We start from the raw sequence: 19804 nt of genomic DNA, 5'->3' as shown, positions 1-19804 counted from the left end.
TCAGGCTCTGCTAGCAGAGAACTTCCGGTCTTCATTTCTTCAACTATAAAAGAGGCAGAATGATTAAACACCTCCCAGACTGGTTAATGGGACAGATGAAAACTTGAAGTGAAATAGTGGGTGTCAAAGCACTTTGTGAAGTGAACTGATGTATAAATATTTGGTGTGTTGAGTGAGTTCACCTGCTCTCTGCCTATCGCTGTCTAATTGTGTAATTGACCCCCTACTACTCACCTAGTGTTGTTTCTGACCACAAATCCTTGAAACAATTAAAGTCTGCAAGTCAGATTTGTCTTCCAGGATTTCTAAAGCCTGCCACTGTGGTATTAATGGACAGAACCAGAGAGGCGAAAGCAGGGTTTGATGAATGTACTATAATTGCTCTTTGGCATGACATAGTAATAGGAAAATTCATATAATTGACAATGTAAAGGCTCCTACTGTTAGCAGCTGCTTTAAATTTAATGGAGCTGAGACTGTTAATAGTCTTTTCTTCACAGGGGTCTTTCCTTTGGCAGCCACAGCACAGAGCAAGCGTGTCCCATCACCCCTGCTTTCCCTCCAGGCCTACAACCCAGCCTCCCGGTGGCAGAGGGTTACAGGGAATAGGTTCGTTTGCACTTCTTTGTCTTGTCTTAATTATCTGGTGGAACTATTGGTGTGTGCTATGTCTCATTTCCTCCCTGTGAGACTTCTCCTTATGAAACATGATGCATAAGAAGAGATAGTTCTGGGGCCAAACCAGGGATATGCCATTTCCTAGCTGCATGTTTTAGACAAGTCACTCAATCTCTCTGAGCTGCAGTGTCTTCTTGAAAACATGAAAATTAAAACCTACAAATTGTTCAGTGACCAGCACAGGGCATGGGATGTGTTTATTACATATCAGCCTTCTCTCTTCTCTGTGTACACCAGACCGGACCTCTTCAATTGGCCAAGTCCTCCACTAGCCATTTCTCTGTCTTCACTCTCTGGTTTGCCACTTTTCTCAAAAAAATGACATATAAAGCAGTCTGACTTTGCACTACAAAATCCTTAGAGTTACTTCTCTTTTCCTTAAAAGAGCTTTAAGGAAAAATGCTTTACCAGAAAACCATTATGGGTCTTATGTTATAAGAAAACTGACTACAAAAGATTCAGCATAGGGAGTCCTATTGTTGGACACTTTGGGTCACTACCATTGGATTAGGTTTACAGGTATAAGATTGATTCACAGAAGTCAAAACCAGAGTATAGCAGAAGAGAGTCCACTCAGACATTGATGCAATCTTTTAAATGTAGAACATCAAATTATAAAACTGTATGTGTGAGTGTGTCTGTGTCTGAGAAAGAGAGAGCAAGGAGGGTGGGAGGGAGCAAAGGGAGGAAGAGCGTTGAGAATTCTATTGCGGCTCGAGTGCTGTCCAGAAGAAACATATTTAATGCGGTTTCCCACTAGACCCACCCTAACTGTTCTCCTTGGCTGCAGATAAAGCATGTGTGTGTGTGTGCGCGTGCGCGCGTGTGTGCACATGCATGCATGCACCTATCACCAGCCTTCTTCAGATAAACCAAAGCCACAGGTGCTGAGTCATTCTCTCTGCAATTGCTCAGAATGTTTCTTGTGCAGCTATTTTGCAATCAGTATTAATTAGGGTTTACATTTTCTGTCTTGCAGACAAATGGACATTGAGATGTGCCCAGATCAGACCAGTAGAATATTTACAAAGTGCTGTGGTAATCATTCAGGAGGAACACTGAAGCTTCCTAACTTTCTTATAGAAGTAACTCTCTCCTAAGAAGGAAATAGGTGTATTTATTTTAAGCCCTGGTATTTTGTTTTACTGCCTAAGCTTCTCCCTTACTGACTCCTTAATGTGTGTGCTGCTGAAACTAACCATCTTTTATAAGCACTATTGATTTTTTCTTTCGTGTCTTCTAGTCATCTTTAATCAGAATATTCTGTCACTGCAGAATCTTCCATGGGAAGATTTTATTTGACATAAAAGCTATTAATGCTTAGCGTTAAACCTTTTACCCAGTGCTCATGTTCTGATGAGCCCTCTGACATGGTATACTGTTTACAATTCTCAAAAGCATGTTTTCCCATGGAAAACAAAGATATCACTCTACCATTGATACTGGTTTTTCTTTTTTTTCTTTTTATAATTTTTTATAAGTTGGTATTATCTGGAAATGTAGTGTCAGGTGGCAACAATGTATCACTTACCAAGTGATTAAGTGAAGTCGCTCAATCTGTCCAAATCTTTGTGACCCCATGGACTGTAGCCTACTAGGCTCTTCCGTCCATGGAATTTTCCAGGCAAGAGTACTGGAGTGGGTTGCCATTTCCTTCTCCAGGGGATCTTCCTGACCCAGGGATTGAACCCAGGTCTCCTGCTTTGCAGTCAGATGCTTTACCATCTGAGCCACCAGGGAAGCCCAAGGAGAGAAGATCAAAATGTTGCCATTTATTAAAAGATAAAAAAAAATGTGTGGCTACTTAGGTGTGTATAGGCACTTATAAAATGGAACAGGTACAATCTCTGAGATGCGTAATTTCCCTGAAGTTGGTGATAAATACATATATTTCTGATGAATTAATCTTTACCAATAATCATTGTAAAACATAATCATACAAATATTTTGAGGAATCATGTATGTCTGCCAAATGTTGGTGCTATTGGTACAATTTAGGGATGTCCTATCCAACCTTTAGTCACACCAATGTTTAGACCCTCCAGTTTGGACAAAGACAATTCTCTGGAGATGAAGGCAGCTGTGAATTGCCATCATACAAAATTCACATGTGTGCTGCTTAATAGAGGCCATCTGGATGGGAAACCACAAGTATTCATTACTATCAGTTCTTTGCATTCTTACACTTACTGTCTGTATTATGTTCATGCCTTCTGAACACAACTTGTGTACTATTTTGGTTGGCCATACTTGGGAGAAAGCTTATAAGAAAAGGGTTAGTGGAATAAACCATTGTGTCTGCTGCTGAGCATTCTTAGGTGAAATGTGTTTATCTGACACATTTGTCTGTTTTGGTAGCTCAGACACCGTCAGTCCTTGGGTAGTGGTGCTAGCTAAGAGTGTGTGGATGGGAAAGGCAAACCCACACTTGGAATATATGCTGATTCTGGCCAATGGTGAATGGCTGCTACTACCAGAGGGGAAGAAGTCCCATAATGTCAACTTGCTGCAAGTGGCTGTTTGGTTTCCTTGAGGAGTAGTAGTCTTCTGAGGTCTTAGTTTTATTTCCTTTTGTTGTTGGGTGGGATGTTCAGATGGGCAGGAGCTATATTAACATTAGTGAGAAACATATCCTGTTGTCTGACTTATGAATATCCTCTCTTTCTCTGCCACCATAGAGCTCTTTATGAGTCCATTATGCAAGAAACGCTGATAGTGGGCAGCGGTGGTGGTTTAGTCATTAAGTCATGTCCAACTCTTTGCAACCCCATGGACTGTAGCCCACCAGGCTCCTCTGTCCATGGAATTCTCCAAGAAATAATACTGAAGTGGATAGCCATTGTCTTCTCCAGGGGATCTTCCTGACCCAGGGATCGAACCTGGGTCTCCTGCACTGCAGGTAGATTCTTTACCAACTGAGTATGAGGGATAGTGGGTGATGAAGGACAAAAGTTAAAAGAGTTGCTGAGTCATCCTGTCTGATGGGCACTTTAATGCCTCTTCTATAGTAGGTGCTCTCTGCTCAGCACTAGTGTGTGATACAAAGATTCTAATACTTTGTGCTTACTTTCAAAGATCCATTCACCTGCCAATTCCCCAGACCTCCTTGTTTTCTAGTCTAGTGTTTTTTTCTAAGTCATTTACCAAACAGACCAACAAAGGTCCGTCTAGTCAAGGATATGGTTTTTCCAGTATGGATGTATGTGATGTGAGAGTTGGACTATAAAGAAAGCTGAGCACCAAAGAATTGATGCTTTTGAACTGTGGTGTTGGAGAAGACTCTTGAGAGTCCCTTGGACTATAAGGAGAGCCAACCAGTCCATCCTAAAGGAAATCAGTCCTGAATATTCATTGGAAGGACTGATATTGAAGCTGAAACCCCAATACTTTGGCCACCTGATGCAAAGAGCTGACTCATTTGAAGAGACCCTGATGCTAGGAAAGATTGAAGGAGAGGGGAAAAGGGGATGACAGAGGATGAGGTGGTTGGATGGCATCACCAATTCAACGGACATGAGTTTGAGTAAACTCCGGGAGTTGGTGATGGACAGGGAGGCCTGGTGTGCTACACTCCATGAGGTTGCAAAGAGTTGTACATGACTGAGCAACTGAACTGAACTGAACTGACTGACAAAACAGATAAGATATTTCTGCTGGCTTATGAGTCTGTGTATAATTTTAACCTGGGTCTACTCTCTGTATTCCAAGTGTATCATCCTGTGTAGTGTCCAAAGCTCTGCCCAGTGGGAAGCTTTTCCCTTGACATTTTTTCAGTGCTTTTCATGAGTGAGGATGTGATACAGTGACAGTTCTTTTTTTTTTTTGCTTGCATTCACTTGCTAATTGACTCATCTGTGAATCAAGCTTTGTGTATTTCCTCTCCCATCATTTAGTCATAAAAAATGCTATGTGGTCAAAGTGGGAGCTGAGGAAAAGGCCACAGAGAAATATGGGCTATGAGCAATCTGTTCATGCACCTTACTTGTGCCCTTTGGAACAGCTTGTGCCTGATTTTGGATATACCACACCCATTTTTAATGGATTGCTGCTGGAATTGCCCCAAATTGTGATTTGGTGGGTCTGAAAGTATCCAATTCATTGTAAGTAGTTCTGACCATAGAGACATTTAATTCTCAAGGTCAGACATGCAGTTTTTAAAAAGGACCCAGTAGCAGCATTCCAAGAACTTTTTTTTTTTAAATCATGTATAGTGTTGTTTTTTTTTTTTAACTACATGTGGCATGACTTGCTTCCAAATCATAGGCATTTCTGTTGTGACTAGCCTATTGGACCTGCCAAAGCTTCCATACAACATCTTTCTCTACCACTGATCTGTCTAGTCTTATGGAATCTGCTGAGTCACAGAAATCAAATATCAGCACCTCTAGAAACCACAGCCTGAATTGCTATAGAGAATTTCTCTTTGGGGGCCTCAATCAAGCTAACAGCTTTCAAGCCAAACATGGTAAATCAGTAGTTTCAGTATTCTTAAAGGCAAAATAGCCCACAAAACCCAAAGAACCCTATTAAGGGTTGGGTTTCATTCTTTGTGGTAGGAGACATGAGACATTTCCCCACTTTATGGATTACATGTACCTTTCCAAGACATCCATAGCATTTGCCACTGTTTTGATCATCAGTTTCAATTAATACAATATTAATTTCCAAAAGGTATCCAGACAGTTGAAAGCAGAATATGCCATCTCAAAACACACCCCTTTGTCATAGGATTACTTTGACCTGAAGGCAACTGAGAAGAGACAAATATAAGAAAAGCTCTCTGCCAGTCTACCACTTGCCTAAAAGCAGGGCATAAATTTATAAAGGTATCCTCTTCCCCTTTATCAAGAAAAACAGAAGTTAGTCACCAGAGGAAACATTAAGCCCTTATCAGCCCAGGGGTGGTACGTAGGACTCTCCAAAATATGCAACTAGCTTTTATTTCGCATTAGTTTCCCCACACATTTGCCTTCCCAAAGCATGCTGCCCCTAGAAACTCAGTCCTTTACCATTGTCCTGTCACTTGTTTAAAAAACAAAACAAAACTATTGTTCTTTTGTTAAGATCTCATATAAACACAAGTTCTAACCACTTGTTAGATGATGTTAGATGAGTAACCGTTGAGTTATTCATCTCTCTTTCTTCCACAGTCCAGGTCCCATCAATCTATCAAATGACAGAGAACATGAGAAAATAACATGAGGGTATGATAGTGAGTATATAGCCCATGTGAATGTACACTGCTCTCATTTTATTTTTTGTGGTTATGGTGTGCTGGTTCAGTATCCACATACTGTGTACTGGAGGCTGTGTTAATTTTCTCTAATAAAGATATCACATTTGGTACAGTGGAACCAACAGATTTTGTAGGGACCAGACTGATAAATGAAATGCAAATATGGTGGGGAATACCACTCCTGCATGTTTTAAGTCTTTGAGTGTAGCATTGATTTTGTTATTGTGCTGTGTTGTGATAATTATTTTTGTTTATTCTAATTTCTGAGTGGGAAGGGACAGTTTCAGGGGCTATGACTTGGCTTTCCTACTACTAAACACTCCTATCCTATAGGTTAAAGAGACAATGAGAAGTTTCTGCCAACTGCTAAATATATTTATTTGATTTATACATTTGGGGATCAGGGAAATGACAATCAAGGGGGTTCATACAGACAGCATCCCCCCTACAAGATGAACCTGGGTCAAAATTCTGCTGATTACCTTTATTACCTGAACCTCTTCTACCTCCAATTTAATGGAGAGAGTGCCAAGGTAGAACTTTTTATCTCATGGTGTTAGATTGAATTTGAACCCTATATCTACCAGGCCTTCAAAGATCTGAATATTCCCATTTTCTAAGTAGGCTATTACCCAAGTAAATGGTAATCAGATACAAGGAAATGGGAAGATAATCCATGTCCTGGGAATTGAAGAATTAATATTTTAAAAATATTCATTCTACCCAAAGCAATCTACAAATTTAATGCAATCCCTGTCAAAAAACCCATGACATTTTTTCACAGAAGTAGAACAAATAAGCCTATATTTTATATGGAACCACAAAAGTCTCAAATTTCCAATCCTGAGAAAAAAGAAGAAAGTTGGAGGTATCATGCTCTTTGACTTCAGACTACACTGCAAAGCCACAATAATCAAAACAGTTTGATTCTGGCACAAAAACAGATACATAGATTAATAGAACAGAAGGCCCAGAAAGAAACCCATGCATTTATGGTCAATTACTCTACAACAAAGGAGGCAAGAGTATACAATGGAGAAAGATAGTCTCTTCAATAAGTGGTGCTGTGAAAACGGGACAGCTACATGTGAAATAATGTGATTAGAACCTTTCCTCACATCATATACAAAAATAAACTCAAAATAGATTAACAACCTAAATATAAGACCTGAAACCATAAAACTCCTAGAAGAGAACACAAACAGAACATTCTTTGAGATAAGTTGTAGCAATGTATTTTTTTGGATCTGTTTCCTGAGGCATATGCTGCTGCTAAGTCACTTTAGTTGTGTCTGATTCTGTGTGACCCCATAGACGGCAGCCCACCAGGCTCCCCCATCCCTGGGATTCTCCAGGCAAGGACACTGAAATGGGTTGCCATTTCCTTCTCCAATGCATGAAAGTGAAAAGTGAAAGTGAAGTCACTCAGTCGTGTCTGACCCTCAGTGACCCCATGAACTGCAGCCTACCAGGCTCCTCCATCCATGGGATTTTCCAGGCAGGAGTACTAGAGTGGGGTGCCATTGCCTTCTCCACCTGAGGCATATAAGTAAAAGCAAAAATAAACCTAATTAAACTCAAAAACTTTTGTACAGCAGAGGAAACTACTGACAAAATGAAAAGACAACTTACTGAGTGGGAGAAAATATTTGCAAGTGATATGATTGGTAGGGGTTAATATCCAAAATATAGAACAGCTCCTATAACTCAATATCGAAAACTAAGCAATTTGATTAAGAACATGGGCTGAAGACCTGGATAGACATTTTTTTCAAAGAAGATATACAAACTGCCAATAGAAACATGCTCATGTGCTCAATATTGCTAATCATCAGAGAAATGCAAATCAAAATCGCAGTGAGATATCATTTCACACCTATCAGAATGGCAAGTATCTAAAAGACCACACATGACAAACGTTGGTGAGATATAGAGCTAAGGGAGCACATGCACACTGTTGCTGGGAATGCAAACTGGTGTTGCCTCTATGGGAAACAGTATGAAAGTTCTTCAAAGACTAAAAACAGAGTTATCTTATGATGCAGCAATTCCACTCCTGGGTGGAATTACTATCCAAAGAAAGTAAATCATATCCAAAGAAAATTTAACAAAATGGAATAATGAAGTGGGTGACTTCCACCTCAAGTTTTTTCCCTGTTCCTTGATGCCAGTAGCTTGTGAGTGGCATCCATCATGGGGAGAAAACAATAGGTTGCCATGGAAACAGTTGTGCAGCGGTAACCCAAGCCCACAAGGGACAATTTGGATTCAAGTTGTAAAATTGGTTGTAGTCAACCATAGAAAAATGTTTGTATCTGGAAAGCAGTCATCACTTTTTCTGCATCAGATAACTCATAGTGGTGAGAAACCCTCTGAAAAATATGGGAAGGCTGTTTGTTGTGCCTCAAACCTTGCTCAACACAGGAGAGTTCATACTGGAGCAGACAGCCACGACTCCAAGATGGTGTCAATTGTACCTCTGAAAGAGAAGAAAACTCCTGGATGTCAAATTAAGAGAGTTGCCAATCTGGATACTAATGCAGGATTTCATCCCTAAAGGCATTGCTGTAGTGTTTCAAAAAGGTTATTACCAGTATTACAAGTATCTCAGCATGAAAAAAGGGAATGTCGCTGGGCTTTCTATGGTGCTGGCAGCTTATGTACTTTTCAACCGTTGCCGTTCTTACAAGGAACTTAAACAGGAGCAACCAAGCGAGTACCACTGAAGAGGGCACACTCCGCATTCCTGAACAAGACCTTTGCCAGACATTCCTGAATCCTTTCATATCTTAATGGAGAATAACATCCAACAAAAGATGACTGGTTTAAAAAAATCTCTTACAGCAACTTTCAAGTCAGGTATTACTAAATTACATCCCATGAGTTATCTATTTTATAACTGGAAATTTGTAGCTTTTGAAGACCTTCATCCTTTTCACCCTTCTTGCAAAATTTATGAACTCCTTATTGCAAAATTCAGACTTAAATTGAAGAAATAAAGAAAACCACTAGCCCATTCAGGTATGACCTAAATCAAATCCCTTATGATTATACAGTGGAAGTGACAAGTAGAGTCAAGGGATTAGATCTGATAGAGTGCCTGAAGAAGTATGGGTGGAGGTTTGCAACACTGTATAGGAGGCAGTGATCAAAACCATCCCTAAGAAAAAAAAAGGCAAAATGGCTGTCTGAGGAGGCCTACAAATAACGAAAAGAAAAGACGCGAAAAGCAAAGGAGAAAAGGAAAGATATATCCATCTGAATGCAGAGTTCCAAAGAACAGCAAGGAGAGACAAGAAAGTGATCCTAAGAAAGCGATCAATCACTTGAATTGTTCCTAAGTGATCAATGCAAATAAATAGGAAAACAGTAGAGTGGGAAAGACTAGAGATCTCTTCAAGAAAATTAGAGATACCAAGGGAACATTTCATGCAAAGATGGGCACAATAAAGGACAGAAATGGTATGGACCTAACAGAAGAAGAAGATATTAACAAGAGGTGGCAAGAATACATAAAAGACCTGTACAAAAGAGGTTTTAATGACCCAGATAACCACAACAGGATGGTCTTGATCCCTCTCTCCTGTAGAATGTCACAAACCTCTGTCCATAGTTCATCAGGCACTCAGTCTATGAGATCTAGTCCCTTAAATCTATTTCTCACTTCCACTGTATAATCGTAAGGGATTTAATTTAGGTCATACCTGAATGGTCTAGTGGTTTTCCCTACTTTCTTCAATTTAATTCTGAATTTGGCAATAGGGAGTTCATGATCTGAGCCACAGTTAGCTCCCAGTCTTGTTTTCGTTGACTATATAGAGCTTCTCCATCTTTGGCTAAAAAGAATATAATCAATCTGATTTCAGTGTTGACCATCTGGTGATGTCCATGTGTAGAGTCTTCTCTTGTGTTGTTGGAAGAGGGTGTTTGCTATGACTAGTGCATTCTCTTGACAAAATTTAGCCTTTGCCCTGCTTCATTCTGTACTCCAAGGCCAAATTTGCCTGTTACTCCAGGTAAATTCTTGACTTCCTATTTTTGCATTCCAGTTCTCTATAATGAAAAGGACATCTTTTTTGGGTGTTAGTTCTAGAAGGTCTTCTAGGTCTTCATAGAACCTTTCAACTTCAGCTTCTTCAGCATTACTTGTAGGGGAATAGACTTGGATTACCGTGATATTGAATGGTTTGGTTTGGAAACAGAGATCATTCTGTCGTTATTGAGACTGCATCCAAGAACTGTATTTTGGACTCTTGTTGACTATGATGGCTACTCCATTTCTCCTAAGGGATTCTTGCCCACAGTAGTAGATATAATGGTCATCTGAGTTAAATTCACCCATTCCAGTCCATCTTAGTTCGCTGATTCCTAGAATGTCGACGTTCACTCTTGCCATCTCCTGTTTGACCACTTCCAATTTGCCTTGATTCATGGGCCTAACATTCCAGGTTCCTATGCAATATTGCTCTTTAGAGCATCAGATCTTGCTACCATCACCAGTCCCATCCACAACTGGGTGTTATTTTTGCTTTGGCTCCATCTCTTTATTTGGAGAAAGCAATGGCACCCCACTCCAGTACCCTTGCCTGGAAAATTCCACGGACGGAGGAGCCTGGTAGGCTGCAGTCCATGAGGTCGCTAAGAGTCGGACATGACTGAGCAACTTCACTTTCATGCATTGGAGAAAGAAATGGCAGCCCACTCCAGTGTTCTTGCCTGGAGAATCCCAGGGATGGGGGAGCCTGGTGGGCTGCCATATGGGGTCACACAGAGTTGGACATGACTGAAGTGACTTAGCAGTAGCAGCAGCATCTCTTCATTCTTTCTGGACTTATTTCTCCACTGATCTCCAGTAGCCTATTGGGCACCTACTGACCTGGGGAGTTCCTCTTTCAGTATCCTATCATTTTGCCTTTTCATACTGTTCATGGGGTTCTCAAGGCAAGAATACTGAAGTGGTTTGCCATTCCCTTCTCCAAGGGACCACATTTTGTCAGAACTCTCCCCCATGACCCATCCGTCTTGGGTGGTACTACATGGCATGGCTCATAGTTTCATTGAGTTAGACAAGGCTGTGGTCCATGTGATTAGATTGGTTAGTTTTCTGTGATTGTGCTTTTCAGTCTGTCTGCTCTCTGATGGAGAAGTTAAGAGACTTACAGAAGCCTCCTGATGAGAGAGACTGACTGAGGGGGAAACTAGGTTTTGTTCTGATGGGGTGGGGGGAGGGGGCATGCTCAGTAAATCTTTAATCCAAATTTCTGTTGGTGGGTGGAGCTGTGTTTCCTCCCTGCTCTTTACCTGGAACCAAGCTCTGGTGGAGGTAAAGAAGATAATGGCAACCTCCTTCAAAAGGTCCCACACATGTACTGCTATACTCAGTGCACCAAACCCTGCAGCAGGCCCCCACTGACCCACACCTCTGCTGGAGACTCCTGGACACTCACAGGCAAGTCTGGGTCAGTCTCTTGTGGGTTCTCTGCTCCTTGCTCCTTGGTCCTGGTGCACAAGATTCTGTCTGTGCCCTCCAAGAGTCTATTTCCATATATATACCTAATGTGATGATGTGGCTAATATTAATTTTGGACATTTGGGGTACTAGAATTTGATATGATTACCCCACCCCACCCCAATTTTTGCAGCATTTTGCTATCTAGCTTGAATTCTTTAGAAAAGCATTTAGCAATTTTGTGAAGACAATACAATCATTTTCCCCCAAAATTAACAGCACCTTTTTCATAGCGTTTGTGAGCATTGAATAAGATAACCAGGAAAGCACCTGGCATAGTGTGGTCCCCAGATCCCTGCCCTGTTATAAAATGTCCTGTCCTTGCTTCTCCTACCTGGAAGCCCCATTCTTCTCCGTTTGGCAAACTTCTATTCATCCTTCAAAACCGACTCTAATGTGAAGAATTTCTTGACACATACGTCCCATTAATGAGATCCTCTACTCTGGACACATTGTACAGGAGACAGGGATCAAGACCATCCCCAAGAAAAAAGAAATGCAAAAAAGCAAAATGGCTGTTTGAGGAGGCCTTACAAATAGCTGTGAAAAGAAGAGAAGCAAAAAGCATAGGAGAAAAGGAAAGATATACCCATTTGAATGCAGAGTTCCAGAGAATAGCAAGGAGAGATAAGAAAGCCTTCCTCAGTGATCAATGCAAACAAATAGAGGAAAACCATAGAATGGGAAAGACTAGAGATCTCTTCAAGAAAATTAGAGATACCAAGGGAACATTTAATGCAAAGATGGGCTCAATAAAGGACAGATATAAAGGAGAGGTATGGACCTAACAGAAGCAGAATATATTAAGAGGTAGCAAGCATACACAGAAGAACTGTACAAAAAAGATCTTCGTGATGCAGATAATCATGATGGTGTGATCACTCACCTAGAGTCAGAGTTCTTGGAATGGGAAGTCAAGTGGGCCTTAGGGAAGCATAACTATGTACAAAGTTAGTGGAGATGATGGAATTCCAGTTGAGCTATTTCAAATCCTAAAAGATGATGCTATGAAAGTGCTGCACTCAATATGCCAGCAAATTTGGAAAACTCAGCAGTGGCCATGGGACTGGAAAAGGTCAGTTTTCATTCCAGTCCCAAAGAAAGGCAATGCCAGAGAATGCTCAAACTACTGCATAATTGCACTCATTTCACACGCTAGCAAAGTAATCTTCAAAATTCTCCAAGCCAGGCTTCAACAATTCGTGAACCATGAACTTCCAGATGTTCAAGCGGGATTTAGAAAAGGTAGAGGAACCAGCGATCAAATTGCCAACATCTGCTAGATCATTGAAAAAGGAAGAGAGTTCTAGAAAAACATCTATTTCTGCTTTATTGACTATGCCAAAGCCTTTGACTGTGTGGATCACAATAAACTGTGGAAAATTTTGAAAAAGATGGGAAAACCTGACCACCTTACCTACCTCCTGAGAAATCTGTTTGCAGGTCAAGAAGCAACAGTTAGAACTGGATATGGAACAATGGACTGGGTCCAAAACGGGAAAGGAGTACGTCAAGGCTGTATATTGTCACCCTGCTTATTTAACTTATATGAAGAGTACAGCATGCAAAATGCCAGGCTAGATGAAGCACAAGCTAGAATCATGATTGCAGGTAGACATCTCAATAACATCAAATATGCAGATGACACCACCCTTATGGCAGAAGGTGAAGAGGAACTAAAGAGCCTCTTGAAGGCGAAAGAGGAAAGTGAAAAAGCTGGCTTAAAGCTCAACATTCAAAAAACTAAGATCATGGCATCTGGTCCCATCACTTCATGACAGATAGGGGAAACAGTGGAAACAGTGGCAGACTTTATTTTCTTGGGCTCCAAAGTCACTGCAGATGGTGGCTGCAGCCATGAAATTAAAAGACACTTGCTTCTTGGAAAAAAAGCTATGACATACCTAAACAGCATGATAAAAAACAGAGACATTACTTTGCTGACAAAGGTCCATCTAGTCAAAGCTATGGTTTTTCTAGTAGTCATGTATGGATGTGAGAGTTGGACCATCAAGAAGGCGGAGTGCCAAAGAACCAATGCTTTTGAACTGTGGTGTTGGAGAAGACTCTTGAGAGTCCCTCATACTGCAAGGAGATCAAACCAGTCAATCATAAAGGAAATCAATCCCAAATATTCATTGGAAGGGCTGACGCTGAAGCTGATGCTCCAATACTTTGGCCACCTGTTACGAAGAACTGACTCATTAGAAAAGACCCTGATGCTGGGAAAGGTTGAAGGCAGGAGGAGAAAGGGACAACAGAGGAAAATATGGTTAAACGGCATACATGTATGCCATACATGTATACTGCCGACTCAATGGATATGAGCTTGAGCAAGATGCAGGAGATGGTGAAAGACAGGGAAGCCTGGCGTGCTGCAGTCTATGGGGTCAGAAGATCAGACAGGAGTGAGTTACTGAAAAACAACAAATCTTTACACCCACTGCCTCTGGCAGCCATGAATCTGTTCTCTGTCTTGGGTTTTTGGGGGTTTTTTGGGATTTCACATATAAGTGAGATCATGTAGGATTGGTGTTTGTCTTTCTCTGTCTGATTTGACTTAGTCTAATGCCCTCAAGACCATCCATGTTGTCACAAATGGCAGGATTTCCTTCTTTTTATGATTGAATAGTATTCTGTTCTGTATGTATGCCACATTTTTTGAAAATTCATTCATCTCTTGATAAATTCTTGTCCTTTCCATGTCTTGGCTTTTGTAAATAACTCTGCATTGAACACTGGGGGTGGGACAGATATGTTTTCAAGATAGTTACTTTGTTTCCTTTGGATAAATACCAAGAAGTAAAACTAGGGACTTATATGGTAGTTCTAGTTTTAATTTCTTGAGGAACCTCCATGCTGTTTTCCATAGTAGATGTACTAATTTGTATTCCTTCCAGCAGTACATAAGGGTTCCCTTTTCTCCATGTCCTTGCAAAAACTTGTTATTTCTTGTCTTTTTGGTAATAGCCATTCTTACCGGTGTGAAGTGATAATTTAGTGTAGTTCTGGTTTGCATTTCCCTGATGATTATGATATTGATCACACTTTCCTGTACCTGTTGACTCTTTGTATGTCTTCTTTGGAAAAATGTCTATTCAGAGCCTTGCCCCATTTTTTAATTGGGTTGTTTGCTTTTCTATTAAGTTGTATATGAGTTTTTAAAAAAATATGTTGTGGATTGTAATTCAGCTATACTCCAATATGGGCTTCCCAGGTGGCATGGTGGTAAAAAAATCTACCTGCCAGGGCAGGAGATGCAAGAGACATGGGTTCAATCCCTGGGTCAGAAAAACCCCCTGGAGGAGGAAATGACAACCCACTCTAGTATTCTTGCCTGGGAAATTCCATGGATAGAGGAGTATGGTGAGCTACAGTCCATGGGGTTGCAAAGAGTTGGACATGACTGAGCGACTGCACACATACCCCCAACATTCATATTTACAACATGAATTATTTATAGTAGTTATTTACAACCAGTAAGATATGGCAGCAACCCAAATGTCCATCAATAGAGAATGCTTAATTCTTTATTCTTACTTATTTATATAGAGGAAAAGAATCAACAGATTAGGCAAGGCACGGTATGCATTCAGGAGAGCGTAAGTCAAGAGTTAGGTTACATTGCCTAGTGATCTAATTCCTATAATTAGGTTATTTTAAGGTTAGAGGGGAATAGAAATGAGCAAGCAGGAAAGGTGCAAAAGAACTACTTTCAAGTAGAATGTACACAGTGAATGACTGGTAAGTGCCCTAAAAAGCTCAGAGAACCTTCCTCTAGAGAAGGCACAGTGGATATAGGGAAGCCAAAAAAAGCAACAGCTGACCTTGACAAGGTATCTGGACTAAAGTTAGACTGAAGTGGGTTCCTGTCTATAACTTCTCTTTTAGCCTTATAATCTTGTAAGATTATATTATGTTTACATAATAGTTATACTTACATAGTATAATGTCAAAATTTAAGTACTAAATTTTAGTGCCCAAACTTGATTAGGATAAGCCTTTAGAAAATGTTGTAGACTCTAGCTATATAATTCTTCTCAACCAATCTTTCACAAAGCCAAACACTTCAGACCCTAATTAAATTATTTGTTATGATCCTGAAGCTGATCGGAGTAATTCTAGCCTCACTGGCTAAACCCTGAGTCCATTGGTAGGCGTGGAGACATAAATGAGACATGCCCTGAGGTTTAGTTCATCGTTTAACACGGGGAAAATACACAGGTTGCAAGTAAACAATATAGGAAACTGCAAGTTGCCATCATGCAGAGGTATGTTCTCCCCCGGCAGAATGAATAAAGAGGCATCACAGGGAAAAAGAGAGCAGGAGAGATGAACTGAGGTGAGGTCTTCAGGGTGCTTCATGGAGAAGATGGCATTTTAAGTATATCCTGAAGAAGAGATGGCTTTTTGTTGTTGTTGTTGTTTATCTTTAATTTTCTTTCTGAGTTAAGGAAAGGAATATGGATAGAGGGAGCTATTGAAATAAATGTATGGAGATATGGAAGGCCATTGTGGGTGTGGGGGCACCAGAGCAAGCCCATAGGTGTGTGGGTGAAGGCAGCAGATGGGTGTGTAAAACAAGGGATGCCATTCTAAGCATTTGGACTTTATCTGAGAAATAAAAAGGTAGACACTCAAGAGAGGAGTGTAATGGGGTGAGATTCTTGGCCTGTGGAGAAGGGGGTCTAAACTCTAGGGGGAATGGGCAGAGTCAGGGAGGTCAGATCCAAGCTTATCCCAGTAATCCCAGTAAGAGATGGTGGAGATGTACAGTGAGGCAGGGGACATTGTGAAGTTCAATCAGTAATATATGGATACTGACTTCACATGAGGATAAGGGAGGGAAAAAATATTAAAGCACACTGAAGGGTTTCACATGGTCATGGTGGCATTAAATAAAATAGGAAAAAATAGGTTTGGGAAGAAACAAAGTTGATAAGACACATACAGGTTAAAAATGTATAGGCTCTGAAGTTTTTTTTTCCCTTCATTTTTGCATATCATCTATGGACTGGTTGTTTCCCTCTATGCTACTATGTTGATCAGAATGGAAATTAAAAGAGAATAGCGAGTGAACAAGTGATAAAGGCACCTGGGCTTCATTTTCTACAGTGCCCTATTCAGATAGATGTCCTGGGTGGAGATGGGGGTATCTACTTTAAATAAATGTCTGGGCAGCCCGTGATGGGAATCTAATACATGAAAAGACTTAACATGATCTAGGATATGGCATCGTTTCTTGGACCTGGCAAGCTGACTTTATTAGGGACTGCTGTAGGTTACCAGGGGAGACAGTGACAGATCATTTTGTAGGGCCCAGGGTGAGCCAGATCCATCTGCCTAGGAAAACAAATAAATTCATTAGGAACCGAGGTTAAAAAATTTACAAGATACAGTGATGCATGTGCCTCTCTCTGGGTGGATGGCGATGGCTGGCCACAGGAGGTTACCCTCACTGGTTCACACATCCTGCCAGCTCCTGGGCTCATGTTACAGGACATTTTCCCATTTCCTTTTCCATGGTCTAGTTTAGCCAGAAAAATGGACGGCAGGCTGGGGGAGGATAAAAAATAAACAGGAGAGGGAAAAGACTCTCTCTCTGAGCAATCTTATAAAACAAAGCATAAATCTTTAACTGCCTGACCTTTCAGCTCACATGGCTTTCGGTGCAGGAAGAATAAATCAGGGCTCATCTGGAGGCCTGGGGGAGGGTGGCTTTCTACCTTCCAACAGGAAGCAACCTATTTGTGGAAAGCACAGATATGTGTCATTGTTTTTAATAGGAACTCAATTGATTTCCTAGAAATTGAAATGTTCCCTTGGTTGGGAAATGAAATTTCTACTTGGCCGTTCCACCTTTGGCCGCCCCTTGGTGGAAAGTCTTATTGCACATTGCTAGAATTAGCAACAAAAGGTCAAATGAAAGATCATGGGGTCAGACTGCCTCATAACAGGAGACCATCTCCTAAATGCAAATAAAACCAGCAAAGGTTGCGGGTTGCGGAGATGCAACTCCTACAATATAGTGAAGAATGTTTTTGTTAACCTTTTGGTTGCTGATTTCATTTCCTGCACCATGTTGCTCTCTTGCATCATTGCTGTTCAGTCGCTCAGTAATGTCTGACTCTTTGCGACCCCATGAACTGCAGCACGCCAGGCTTCCCTTCCTTCACTATCTCCTGGAGTTTGCTCAGACTCATGTCCATTAAGTCAGTGATGCTATCTAATCATCTCATCCTCTGCTGCCCCTGTCTCCTCTTGCCCTCAATCTTTCCCAGCATCAAGGTCTTTTCCAGTGAGTCAGCTCTTCGCATCAGGTGGCCAAAGTATTGGAGCTTCAACATCAGTCCTTCCAATGAATATTCAGTTTGATTTCTTTTAGGATTAGCTGGTTTGATCTGCTTGCTGTGAGAGCCAATGATGAGGCCCTGAATTCAGCAGCTCACCAGAGGGCTTGGCACTCCTCTGTAACCAGTCCCTTTATCCCAGCAGCCATAGTGATGGACAATTGAAAAAACAAGTTTGTTTTTTCAATACCTGGAGAAAGATGACAATCGATCTTATTGAGTAACTGAAGCTGTCCTACTTAAGGGAAACTTTTTTTTCGGGGAGGGGGGTAAGATTAGGTTAAGTGGTGATAGAGGTGGCTAAAATATAGAAGGCAGTAAATTTGTAGTTTGAAGACAGAATTGGAACTAAGCTTGATGGGTTAAGCCCACTATCCGAGTTCATAGAGCCAACGGTGTGTTCTGATCATTTTTCTCCTCCCCCTCTCTCTTTTAATGACTAAGGCTGTTCAAATGTGAAAAAAAGCAGATATGCCACGAGCTAGCAATTACAGAGGCACTTATTAATAAAACAAAATCTAGGAAATAATTTATTTTATTCCCGCAAAGATAAAGTAGTATTCTCAGTCCCTCCCAGATCCCTTTTGTTTAAGTCTTTCCCTCTGGCTGGAGCAGCCACCTAATGAAGTATTGCTGTTTCTTGAGGGCCCACATGTCCCAGGGAAGAAAGAAAAGCTCCCCCTAGAGGCAAAATCTCCACCTGCAGAATATTCCTTAGTTCAGGCTCTGAATATCTGAGGGTATCTATCATTTGAAGAACAATGGTCTTTATCAAGGAAAACTTCCTATCTTTTGCTATACTTTTCCTTAAATGCTCTTCTGTTATCAGCTTATTACCACATTAACTTTTTCCCAAGAATGTTCAGGCTGTGAAATCACAGAAAAAAGAAACATAATTTAGGAGCTAGAATAACATTTTTGGTCTTTTTAGTATTACATTATCCAAACAGTCTCTATTTACTAATATTTACTATTTGTTTGTGTTTGTCCCATTTCTTAAGATTTGTTTATGGCCTAGTGGGGACCCAGTGGACTGCAAGTTGTTGTTGTTCCGTTGCTCAATTGTATCTGACTCTTTGCGACCCCACGCCAGGCTTCCCTGTCCTTCACCATCTCCCAGAGTTTGCTCAAACTCACGTCCATTGAGTCAGTGATGCCATCAACCATCTCATCCTCTGTCGTCCCTTTCCCCTCCTGCCTTCAGTCTTTCCCAGCATCAGGGTATTTTCCAATGAGTCAGCTCTTTGCATCAGGTGGCCAAAGTATTGGAGCTTCAGCTTCAGCATCCGATGAATATTCACGGTTGATTCCTTTAGGATTGACTGGTTTGATCTCCTTGTAGTCCAGGAGACTCTCAAGAGACTGTTCCAGCACCACAGTTCGAAGGCATCAATTCTTTGACGCTTAGCCTTTTTTATTGTCTGCAAATTAGAATATCATTTTTGATCTACTGTTGACTTTTTGTTGACTAAGTGTAATTCAGCCTTTGTGTATCAGATTTCAAGTCTACATCTTGATGATAGTCGGTATAACTTTAAAAATAACTATATATATATATATATATATATATATATATATATACACACACACACACACTTCCCTGGTGGCTTAGACAGTAAAGAATCTGCCTGCAATGCAGGAGACCCAGGTTCAATCTCTGGGTTGGGAAGATCTCCTGGAGATGGAGAAGGAAATGGCAAGTCATTCCAATATTCTTGCCTGGAAAATCCCATGGACAGAGGAGCCTCAAGGGCTACAGTACATGGTGTCAAGAAGAGTCTGACATGACTGAATATAATACACACACACACAAAGATATATATATATATATATATATATATATATAGAGAGAGAGAGAGAGAGAGAGAGAGAGTGCATTTTAAATGATTCCAAAAAAATTAAAAAGACAATAGCATAAAAACTCAGGAAAGGCTGTACATGGGAATGACAACCAAGTTTATATTTACTTCTCATTAATATATATATTCTAAAAACAACATTCAAATAAATGAGTCTGGTCCTGGTTTTCAG

At 40.7% G+C, this 19804-nt stretch overlaps 1 long non-coding RNA gene and 1 pseudogene across 2 annotated transcripts in view; both read left to right on the top strand.

The window, feature by feature from the left end:
* LOC147367084 (uncharacterized) overlaps window positions 1-19804 on the top strand; it is a 555865-nt gene that overhangs the window by 254292 nt on the left and 281769 nt on the right. The window lies entirely within an intron of this gene.
* LOC147367085 (ATP synthase F(0) complex subunit f, mitochondrial pseudogene) lies at window positions 8376-8640 on the top strand (annotated as a pseudogene).

The sequence above is a fragment of the Bos grunniens genome, chromosome 8 (genome assembly GCF_055505025.1).
Source record: "Bos grunniens cultivar Pamir isolate PY7600 chromosome 8, Bosgru_T2T1.0, whole genome shotgun sequence".
Lineage (NCBI taxonomy): Eukaryota > Metazoa > Chordata > Mammalia > Artiodactyla > Bovidae > Bos > Bos grunniens.
The sequence above is the reverse complement of the archived record's forward strand: the minus strand, read 5'-3'. Positions and strand labels throughout refer to the sequence as shown.